The 11428-nt window shown below is 47.6% G+C and overlaps 1 long non-coding RNA gene across 1 annotated transcript; it reads left to right on the top strand.

The window, feature by feature from the left end:
* The first annotated feature begins 8997 nt into the window (after positions 1–8997).
* LOC117546515 lies at positions 8998–9826 on the top strand. The gene is made up of 3 exons (XR_004569027.1): positions 8998–9091; positions 9342–9604; positions 9815–9826. It is a non-coding gene; the product is annotated as an uncharacterized LOC117546515 (long non-coding RNA).
* Positions 9827–11428: the final 1602 nt, after the last annotated feature.

Raw genomic sequence — 11428 nt, 5'->3', positions numbered from 1 at the left:
AATAAATGTGTCATTATGAAATACAAGTCTCTTGAAATAAATAAATATCCATCCATCCATCCATCTTCTTCCGCTTATCCGTGGTCGGGTCGCGGGGGTAGCAGTTCCAGCAGAGAGCCCCAAACTTTCTTTTCCCTGGCGACATCAACCAGCTCTGACTGGGGGATCCCAAGGCGCTCCCAGGCCAGCGAAGAGATATAATCCCTCCACCTGGTCCTAGGTCTACCCCTTGGTCTCTTCCAAGCTGGACGTGCCTGGAACACCTCCCTAGGGAGGCGCCCAGGTGGCATCCTAACTAGGTGCCCGAACCACCTCAACTGGCTCCTTTCGACGCGAAGGAGGAGCGGCTCAACTCCGAGTCCCTCCCTGATGACCGAACTTCTCACCTTATCCCTAAGGGAGACACCAGCCACCCTGCGGAGAAAACCCATCTCGGCCGCTTGTATCCGCGATCTCGTTCTTTCGGTCATGACCCATCCTTCATGACCATAGGTGAGGGTAGGAACGAAAATGGCCCGGTAGACAGAGAGCTTTGCCTTCTGGCTCAGCTCCCTTTTCGTCACAACGGTGCGGTAAAGCGACTGCAGTACCGCTCCCGCTGCTCCGATTCTCCGGCCCATCTCACGCTCCATTGTTCCCTCACTCGAGAACAAGACCCCGAGATACTTGAACTCCTTCACTTGGGGTAAGGACTCATTCCCTACTTGAAGTGGACAGTCCATCGGTTTCCTGCTGAGAACCATGGCCTCAGATTTGGAGGTGCTGATCCTCATCCCAGCCGCTTCACACTCGGTTGCGAACCGATCCAGAGAGTGCTGAAGGTCGCAGACCGATGAAGCCTTTAGAACCACATCATCTGCAAAAAGCAGTGGTGCAATCCTTAGTCCACCGAACTGCAGACCCCCTCCCCCATGACTACGCCTCGAAATCCGATCCATGTATATTACAAACAGGATTGGTGACAAAGCGCAGCCCTGACGGAGGCCAACCCTCACCGGAAATGGGTCCGACTTACTGCCGAGGACCCGGACACAGCTCTCGCTTTGGGAGTACAGAGATTGGATGGCCCTGAGTAGAGACCCCCTCACCCCATACTCCCGCAGCACCTCCCACAGTAACTCCCTGGGAACTCGGTCATACGCCTTCTCCAAGTCCACAAAACACATGTAGACCGGATAAGCGTACTCCCAGGCCCCCCCCAGGATCCTTGCGAGAGTAAAAAGCTGATCCGTCGTTCCACGACCAGGACGGAATCCACATTGTTCCTCCTCAATCTGAGGTTCGACAATCGGCCTGACCCTCCTTTCGAGTACCTTAGAGTAAACTTTCCCGGGGAGGCTGAGTAGTGTGATGCCTCTGTAATTGGCACACACCCTCTGATCCCCCTTTTTAAAAAGGGGGACCACCACCCCGGTCTGCCACTCCTTCGGCACTGTTTCCGACTTCCACGCAACGTTGATGAGACGTGTCAACCATGACAGTCCCTCAACACCCAGAGCCTTCAGCATTTCCGGGCGGATCTCATCCACCCCCGGGGCTTTGCCACTGTGGAGTTGTTTGACGACCTCAGTGACCTCCCCCCGGGAGATTGGTGTCGATCCCCCGTCATACTCCAGCTCTGCCTCTAACATAGAGGGCGGAGTTGTCGGGTTCAGGAGTTCCTCAAAGTGTTCCTTCCAACGCCCTAACACTCCATCAGTTGAGGTCAACAACGTCCCATCCTTACTGTACACAGCTTGGATGGTTCCCTGCTTCCCCCTCCTGAGGTGTCGGACAGTATTCCAGAACAACTTTGGTGCCGCCCGAAAGTCCTTCTCCATGTCTTCTCCGAACTTCTCCCACACCCGCTGCTTTGCCTCGGCCACGGATGAGGCTGCTGCCCTTCGGGCCTGTCGGTACCTTGCAACTGCCTCGGGAGTCCCCCGGGATAACAAATCCCTGAAGGCCTCCTTCTTCAGTCGGACGGCTTCCCTGACCACCGGTGTCCACCAGGAGGTTCGAGGGTTACCGCCCCTTGAGGCACCTAGGACCTTGAGACCACAGCTCCCCGCCGCGGCTTCGGCAAAAGAGGCTTTGAACACCGACCACTCTGGTTCAATGTCCCCAACCTCCACAGGAATGCCCGAAAAGCTCCGCCGGAGGTGTGAGTTGAAGGCCTCCTGAACTTGGGCCTCCTCCAGACGTTCCCAGTTCACCCGAACTACACGTTTGGGCTTACCAGGTCTATCCAGAGGCTTCCCCCGCCACTCGACCCAACTCACCACCAGATGGTGATCAGTTGACAACTCCGCCCCTCTCTTTACCCGAGTGTCCAAAACATACGGCCTCAGGTCCGATGATACGATAACGAAATCGATCATGGACCTTCTGCCTAGGGTGCTCTGGTACCACGTACACTTATGAGCATCCTTATGTTCGAACATGGTGTTTGTTATGGCCAATCCATGACTAGCACAGAAGTCCAGTAACAAACCACCACTCCGGTTCAGATCAGGGGGGCCGTTCCTCCCAATCACGCCCCTCCAAGTGTCTCCATCATTGCCCACATGTGCGTTGAAGTCTCCCAGCAAGATTAAAGAGTCCCCTTCAGGAGCCCCATACAGGACTCTTTCCAGGGTCTCCAAGAAGGCCGTATACTCTGAACTGCTGTTGGGTGCATAAGCACACACAACAGTCAGAGTTTTCCCCCCCATAACCCGCAGGCGTAGGGAGGCGACCCTCTCGTCCACTGGGGTAAACTCCAACAACGAAGCACCTAACCGGGGACTTGTGAGTATCCCCACACCCGCCCGGCGCCTCACACCTTGAGCAACTCCAGAGAAGAATAGAGTCCAACCCCTATCCAGAAGTAAGGTTCCAGAGCCGACGCTGTGCGTAGAGGTGAGCCCAACCAGATCCAACTGGTAACGCTCCACCTCCCGCACAAGCTCCGGCTCCTTCCCCCCCAGAGAGGTGACGTTCCACGTCCCCAAAGCCAGCTTCTGTCGCCCGGGTCTGGTCCGTCGAGACCCTCCGCTTTCACTGCCACCCTTCTGGCAGCGCACCCGACCCCATTGATGTTTCCCGTAGGTGGTGGGCCCGCGGGACGGAGAAGCGGAGGTGTTGCCCACGTTGCCTTTTCGGGCTGGGCCCGGCCGGGCTCCGTGGCAAGCCCGGCCACCAGACGCTCGCCGACGAGTCCTCCTTCTGGGCCTGGCTCCAGAAGGGGACCCCGGGCTTCCTCCGGGCCGGGTATCCTCACTTCTTAGTTTTTCTTTCATGAGGTCTTTTGAACCAATCTTAGTCTGGCCCCTTGCCTGAGACCAATTTGCCATGGGAGACCCTACCAGGAACACAAGGTTCCAGACAACACAGCCCCCAGGTTCATCAGGGCACACAAACCTCTCTACCACGGTAAGGTGCTGGTTCTTCAGAGAGGATAAATAAATAAATATGTCATTATGAAATACGAGTCTCTTGAAATAAATAAATATGTCATTATGAAATACGAGTCTCTTGAAATAAATAAATAAATGTGTCATTATGAAATACAAGTCTCTTGAAATAAATAAATATGTCATTATGAAATACGAGTCTCTTGAAATAAATAAATGTGTCATTATGAAATAAAAGTCCCATGAAATAAATAAATGTGTATTTAAATGTACATGTATACATATTTATTGCCTAATTTATTTATTTTATTATTTATTTCATAGGCATATTTATATATATATATGTATTTATTTAATTATTTATGTATATATGTATTTATTTAATTTTGGCTTAAATGGCATTCCATAGCATACTGTTAATATCTGTCCCACCTACAGCACATTTGCGATATTGCACTAGTATAACTCATATTGTATTGTCTTGGTGGAGAAAATAACTACTCAGATATTTTAATTCAGTATTAATATAATCACAGCTAAAGGTACTGCATTTACATTCTCATATGATGAATACATATTATAAAACATATTATAACACAATTATTCATGCATTACTGTGTTCTTCAATTAATATTGCTGCTGCTGCTGCTAAATGTGGCTGGCGCTTATTTCATTACATACTGCTAAGTAGAACAAATCAATGACAATACAATGTCATGTTTACAGTATATATCCTTTTCTATGTATATTTATCTAATTTCACCAACTGACATTTTCCTTGCTATTTCAGTGATGACGAAGACAGGTAAACCTGACGGTTGTTGGGCTGGTATCATGCACCAGTATGCCCAGGGGAAGCACCGGTTCAGCACGGGACAGAGACCGAAGTCCAAGAAATGGAAGTCTGTCATTCAGCGTATTGACGCCTGTCCTTTGACACCTACATTCAACCTCCCAGTCCGGTATATTGATATCTTCGGCAGAAGAATCCTCTGCAAATGTGGATATCATGTGGTGAGTGATGGTTATATTTAAATTAGATAATTCAGTTTAAGTGAATCCTGTACGGACGATTGTTGCCATAAGCCAATGTGTATTCACTTTTAGGTGTCTGCACAGGAAAATGCATTGTTTGCAATTATGTCCCTAATAGCTATGCTTGAATTGCTTTACTCTTGTTAACAATAACATTCAAAATGTATATTCAGTCATATTTATTTAGTCATACACACATGTATATGTACTCCTCTGGATTGTGAGAAACAGCATTTCGATCTCCCTGTCTGTATCATACAAGCAGAAGATTGACAATAAAGTTGACTTTGATTACTTTGATAACCTCTATTTTTCCACAGTCAGGTGATCAGGCAGCTGCATCAGGAAGTCAGAACTTGGAGGCAGCATGCAGCTCAAGTTCAGGGACACAGCAGTCAGTCCCCGCCACACAGAGCAGCTCAGGTGCATCATGCCCTCCAGCTGTCACCACCACACAGAGCAGTGCAGGTGCATCATGCCCTCCAGCTGTCACCACCACACAGAGCAGTGCAGGTGCATTATGCCCTCCAGCTGTCACCACCACACAGAGCAGTGCAGGTGCATCATGCCCTCCAGCTGTCACCACCACACAGAGCAGTTCAAGCACTCATATCAACTGCTCTCTCTGTAGTATGGATATTTGGGCTGAAGACTTTTTTGAGCATTTGGCTGACTTTCACGCAGAGCAGTGTTGTGAGCAGTGTGGACAGAAGACCAGGGGTGCAATGGAGCTACTCAAACACATTGAAGATTGCCATCTTTCGAGCACCAGCAGGAGTGAAAAACAACAGCCAACACAACACACCTCTGCACCACCAACACAACACACCTCTGCACCACCAGCACAACACACCTCTGCACCACCAACACAACACACCTCTGCACCACCAACACAACACACCTCTGCACCACCAACACAACACACCTCTGCACCACCAACACAACCGACTCCTATACCGCAACAGCCACAACCTCCTCCTTCTCCTCTTTATCAGACATCTCCATCTCTCGTTCATCTGAGGCCGCCAGAGGTGAATTTGGTGAGGTTTCTCCCCAACCAGTTCAAGCGGGTCATCAAACCAGCCGACCAGGAGTGGATTGCGACGTGTCTCTACGAGCCCACAGGACAGCTTAGGCAACAGTTCTCCCAGAACTGGTTCCATCCCCCAAATCCACCAAAAATTACAACTGCTCCACCTGAACCCATGAACAGGCAGCGGATGTTTCTGTGGGCACCGATGAGGATGTGGGGTATTCCACTGAAGTGCGCTCAGTGCGGTAGGAAGATGCATCACTCAGGGATATACCCTAAGGTACGGGAAGTCATCGACCTTGATTCACGGTACTACTTGGTCGGCGGTGACTATCCTCGGTGCAGTAAGTGCATGATCCCTGTGTGTCCTTGGAGTGTGGATTTATTGGTTCAGTTAGATCCTGCTCACAGGAACAGGTTTCCTGCAGTTCTCACAGCACAGCTGGCTCTGGACAGGAAGTGTGTGACCATGCTTAAACCTCGGACTGTAGGGAACAGCTCCAGCTACCTGCAGCAAGCACTGGAGGAAGTCCACAGCGAGGAGTGGGCAAGGCACACAATAGAGTACTTGGCTGACTGTGAGCTCCACAAAAAGAGGAGCACAATGACTCAATCTGATGCAGTCTATATGAGTCCACCGCGCTTCAGCCCCCTACCTCTAGCACAGTGGTTTGAGACGGTCCATGCCAATGAGATCCTGGGTCATCTGGAGGAGATGAAGGGGATAATCACATCCACATATGGCAGGATCTTAAAACTTGACTCCACAAAGAAGGTGCAAAAAAATATTTGTTAATGTTCTATGAAAACATAATCAAGTGTAACTCATGACAATGAATTAAAAATTAATTGTCATGAGTTACACTTGATTATGTTTTTATATTGGATTTACATGTTTTATAGATCACTAAGAAACTTGCCGGGGCCATTGCAGACACGGCCACATGGATGACAAACGTCAGTAATGAATGTGGCGAGGTTCTGAACTGTGTCCTAACCACTGGTGAGGGAGCTGGTCTAGAGGACTTGTGCCAAGGCATCGTCAAGCGCTACCAAGACGCTGGGGAGCCAGAGCCAGAAGTCATATATGTTGACCGACATTGCTGCAACGAGACAGGTATTAGGCAGTTTGACTGTTTGTGTATCATTGTGTTATTTATTGCACGCACAAAATTAAAACCTTTACAAACGTGTAAACATAACACTCTTCTTGTTTAGAATAAGGTACTTCATTCTATATGAATACCACCAGTCTAAGATTGTACATCTTTGATTTCTTTCCCCACTTCCCTTGCCTCAAATCTAAGGGAGAGACATAAGGAGAGAGGATTCAGTGCAAAAGGCATTTAAAAAAAGAGACATCCTTTTAAACCATTTAAAATTATATTTGATGCAGCATCATATGTGTATTTTATTTATGTATATTGTTTACTTTGTATTCTATAACACATAGGTGTGAGCAAGCTCTCTGATTGGTCAATAGGCGTGTTTGATTCCACGATCAAAGAACGGTCAAATAGAACGTGCCTTTTCACAACAAGTCAGTATCCCTCCGCGTCTGAGAAAAACGGTATACCCTTGGCCTGAAAAGCAAACTGCTTGCTTGCAAACTGCCTCCAGTACAGGCGTACGGACCTCGGCGCAAGCGCCTCGGTCCTGCCGCAGTACTGTCGTACCAATAATGACGTTAAAGAACGGCCTCTCGTGTATGATTGCTTAATTCAAACTGCAACGTGGCATAAGGTGACAATTACATATTACCAACATTTGTATTATTATTATTATTTTACACAGTACACACACATTCATATATTAAGGTGTCTGTCCTGGATGAGACAAGGAGGCACAAATAAGAAGGGTCTTTCCATGATGACATTCCCACTTCTTCTAAACCATCAATTGCCATTCCCTGTCTTTCCACCAGATGCTCTCCTGCTTTACACCTGACATTCTGCTCATTCAACTACTTACCTGGTCTTCCCTCATCAGTCACGTTTACATTTGTATTTTAATTACATGCTTACATTCACACCTTGTTTTTTTATTTGCACAGGTTTGACCCCGGTTCAAGTTTGGTTTCGACCTTGGAAAACACAGGTTAAATTGGATATTTTCCATTACATGAGGCGATTCACAACTGGTCTGACTACAGAACACCATCCCCTGTATGGCACTTTCTGTTCCAAAATGTCGAGCTGCATTTTTGAGTGGGACAAGGATGACATCAGCCATCTGAAAGATGCAAAGACTTCAGAGCTCAAGAAACGACATGCTGGTCAGACTCCTTCAGAAGCGCAAGTTCTGGCCAACATCAGCTCCAGCGAACTGGCCAAACACTGCAGGAGGAGAACTCGTGGGATAGAGGAAAGCCGTGCCCTCATCCAAGATTTGCTCAACTCAATGTGGGAGCTCACTGACACATCAGGTTTGCGGCTTATCAATCCTGAGAGCATGACACGTGTGTGGGAGGTTCAACAAAAACATTTGCCATGCATTCAGGATCCCCCTGGTGTGGAACTGTACACCAAAGTCGGATCAGGTCTGCAAAAGGGCAGTAAGGTTCTGGATGTCCTAAGATGTGGCAGAGGTTCCTCTTCTGTGGAGAGCTTCCATCGGCATCAGAACACCTTCATCCCGGGTACAAATAATGTATATTTTTAATTGTCATAAAAACAGTATGATAGATTGCACACATGGGGAAAAGTGTATCATCGCTTCATTAATGCTAATTATATTTAAAATGTTTTGCTTTTTTTAAGGCTGGAAATCTAATGCGATGCACACACAAATGTACATGCTTGAAGGGAGTTCCAGATGGAACATGAATCGAGCCCATGCAGCTGTACATGTGAGTGGTGCTTCACAAACCAGGATCTACAATGTCCGACTGAAGACTAATTTAAATGCCCTCAGCCAGCGAGTTCTTGGTTGTGCGCTACTACCGGAATTCATCCCCCCTGGGAAACCCACTGGTAAGTCACTTCAGGACACCCCATTTTCACTGCAACTAGGCCTTTCTGTTCTTGTTCTTTCTAGTAGCAACTTGTCTATTTCTCCAAATTTAAACATTTACTTTTTCATAATTTATTTTATGGCAGGTGAGCGTATAGCTGTGGAGTATTTGCTGGCTCAGTCTGACAGAGGAGATCTGCTGGGTCCACAACAGGACAGTGAACTTGGCACCATTGTTCCAGACCGCCAGGTTGAAGTTCAGGAGGAGGAGGAGGAGTGCCTTGACATCACAATTAGTGATGCAGTGGAGATCTTCAGTCAGCACCCCTCGGAAGTGGACACTTCAGCACCCCGCGGTGCATCACCTCACACATCATCTCAGGTAATCTGATTATTGTTTTATTGCCCTGGCATATGAATTCGAGAAGAACATACATGCTTTGAATTATGTTTTTATCGCATAGGCTACATTTGTCTTTTTGTGTTGCATGCATTTAGATACATTTTTATGGCAATATCAATTTCAAGGATATTTTTACTCAACTGTTTGTCTCTCACGGCCGGTACGGCTGTACAGTCGTTGGCACTATCCCCCCAAAGTGATGCAGCTGAGAGCCCACCTGAAGAGCCCCGGCCTGAATCCACTATTTCTCTTCCTGCTGACTCACCCGACGCGTCCACTTACACAACCTCTCAGGTAATCTGACCTATTGTAAAATCACATTGTTTTTAAATTCTTCTGGATTAATTATTGCTCTGCACATGCTATGAATAACTTGTTTCATTAAGTCTCAAATAGTCAATTGGTGTTGTGTGCTTATAGCACGATGATGTCTCACAGTCCTGCCAGATGTGTACTTCTGACAAAAACGTCTCTGCGCCCAGGACATCGGCTCAGGTCATGTGACCATTTATCAGTCATTTATCAATGGTTGTTCATTTTTCAGAATACCCGCTGTGATTCTCGAGGTGTTCAGGGATGGGAGGCTGTGGATGACTTGGCCAAGTATCTTGTTCTACTTAATAGAACAATAACGGCATTATCACTAGGCGAGACGGATGACATAGTGAGGCTGTATTCAAAGCTACATCAAATGGATAAGCAACCCACAACCTATAGCCTGAAGTCCAAAAAAAGGACCTTGCCTGGACCATGGAGAGCTTCCAGGAAACGAAGTGGCTCTGCGCCAGGCCAACAAGCAGCTGAAAGGTGAACTGACTTATAGTGGATGCACACATTACATAATTCACATATATCTTAAGTAGTTAGTAGTAAGTAGTTGTTTTGTATGTCTAACCCTCACAGCATTTTAGACACTTAGTAATGGATTCAGACAAATGAACTGGTATAGTCCATTTGTGAAGTGGGGTTGTACTGTATATCTGTATAATATTTATAAATTGTCTTTTCCCTTCACAGACTATTCATGACCTGCCATGGCAGGCTGCTCTGAGACCTGATGCCAACCGCATATGTGAATGTGTTTCACTCAGGCTTTTGAAGGAGTTTGAGCTTGCAAGAAACCGACCCAAAGACAGCAAGGGTAAAACCTTGCCTATTCCGCAGTCGATGGTGCAATCTTACGTCCACATAAAGCAACTGCTGGAAGACAGCCTCGTCGTACAGGAGAAGACCGACTTGGTTCTTGTCACTATAAACAACACCACTGTGTCTTGTTGGTAAGATATGTTGGCTACATTCTCTTTAACAGCTGCACTTTAGATGGATTCACTTTGTATGAAATTCTCAATATTTTGTATGTCTCTCTAGGTTACAAGACAGACAAAAAAGAACCGCTCGGGACTCATTGCTCCAAGGAGTGCAGCTTCCCGAAAAGGCAACGGCAGCTGAGGATTCCTTGCCATTACCGAGGGAGCTCCCTACTGAACCAGTGCAGCACGGACATGTTATCCTAGAAATCCAGGAGCCTGACAATAGGGAGGGTGAGGCATTGATACGCCAGCGTCGCAGTGCCAGAACTGACTCAGGTTCTTCTGACTCATCCACGCACACGCAGGGTCACCTTCCACAAGCCCCATCTCCTGCATTTTGGCAGTACCCCATGCCTCCAGCCCCATCTCCTGCATTTTGGCAGTACCCCATGCCTCCAGCCCCATCTCCTGCATTTTGGCAGTACCACATGCCTCCAGCCCCATCTCCTGCATTTTGGCAGTACCCCATGCCTCCAGCACCATCTCCTGCCTCATGGCAGTACCCCGTGCCTCCAGCACCATCTCCTGCCTCATGGCAGTACCCCGTGCCTCCAGCACCATCTCCTGCCTCATGGCAGTACCCCGTGCCTTCAGCACCGTCTCCTGCCTCATGGCAGTTCCCCGTGCCTGCAGGCCCGGGTCACCTTCCACCTGCTCCGCCTACTGCTTCATCTTCACAAGCCCCTATTCCTCAGCATTCCTCTGTCGACCTAAATAGGCGCAGGAAATGGCGGCATGAAAAGACAGCAAAAGAGGACCAGGTGCTTGCGGCAAGAGGGGAGCCGCCGAAGAAGCGACTCATAAAAGAGGACTACCACTACCAATGCAAAAGCTGTGGTCAGTCGAAAAGAAAGAGCAGTGGCCATACCCAGCTTAAGGGTAAATGGTACTGTCCAGCATCTGGACAGACCCTAGCAGAATGGACAGGCTCTCTAGACAAGAAGTAAGCTCTTTTACTGTTGTTGTATAGAATGTACCCCTTTTATCTGTGTGTTCATAATAATGTTGTATAGAATGTACCCCTTTTATCTGTGTGTTCATAATAGTGTTGTATAAGATGTTTATCGTTGTCATGGCATTCCAGAAATAATAAAAATAATATGGGAAAGCATACGTTTACTTGTGTTTTTGTTTTTCTATGCTAAACGTTTCAACATTTTGTAAATGGGTGAAAATGAAATGGGTTTATTGGCCTTAGAGTACTATAAAGTCTCCTTTTTTCTTTCTTTCTTCCCCCTCCCTTTCCCCCCTCCTTTTCCTCTTCTTTCCCCCACCTAGCAGTCCCTTTTGCCCCATTTTTGGCCGAGTGGTTAAGGCGATG

Source organism: Gymnodraco acuticeps, unplaced genomic scaffold (assembly GCF_902827175.1).
Source record: "Gymnodraco acuticeps unplaced genomic scaffold, fGymAcu1.1, whole genome shotgun sequence".
Taxonomy (NCBI): Eukaryota; Metazoa; Chordata; class Actinopteri; order Perciformes; family Bathydraconidae; genus Gymnodraco; species Gymnodraco acuticeps.
The sequence above is the reverse complement of the archived record's forward strand: the minus strand, read 5'-3'. Positions and strand labels throughout refer to the sequence as shown.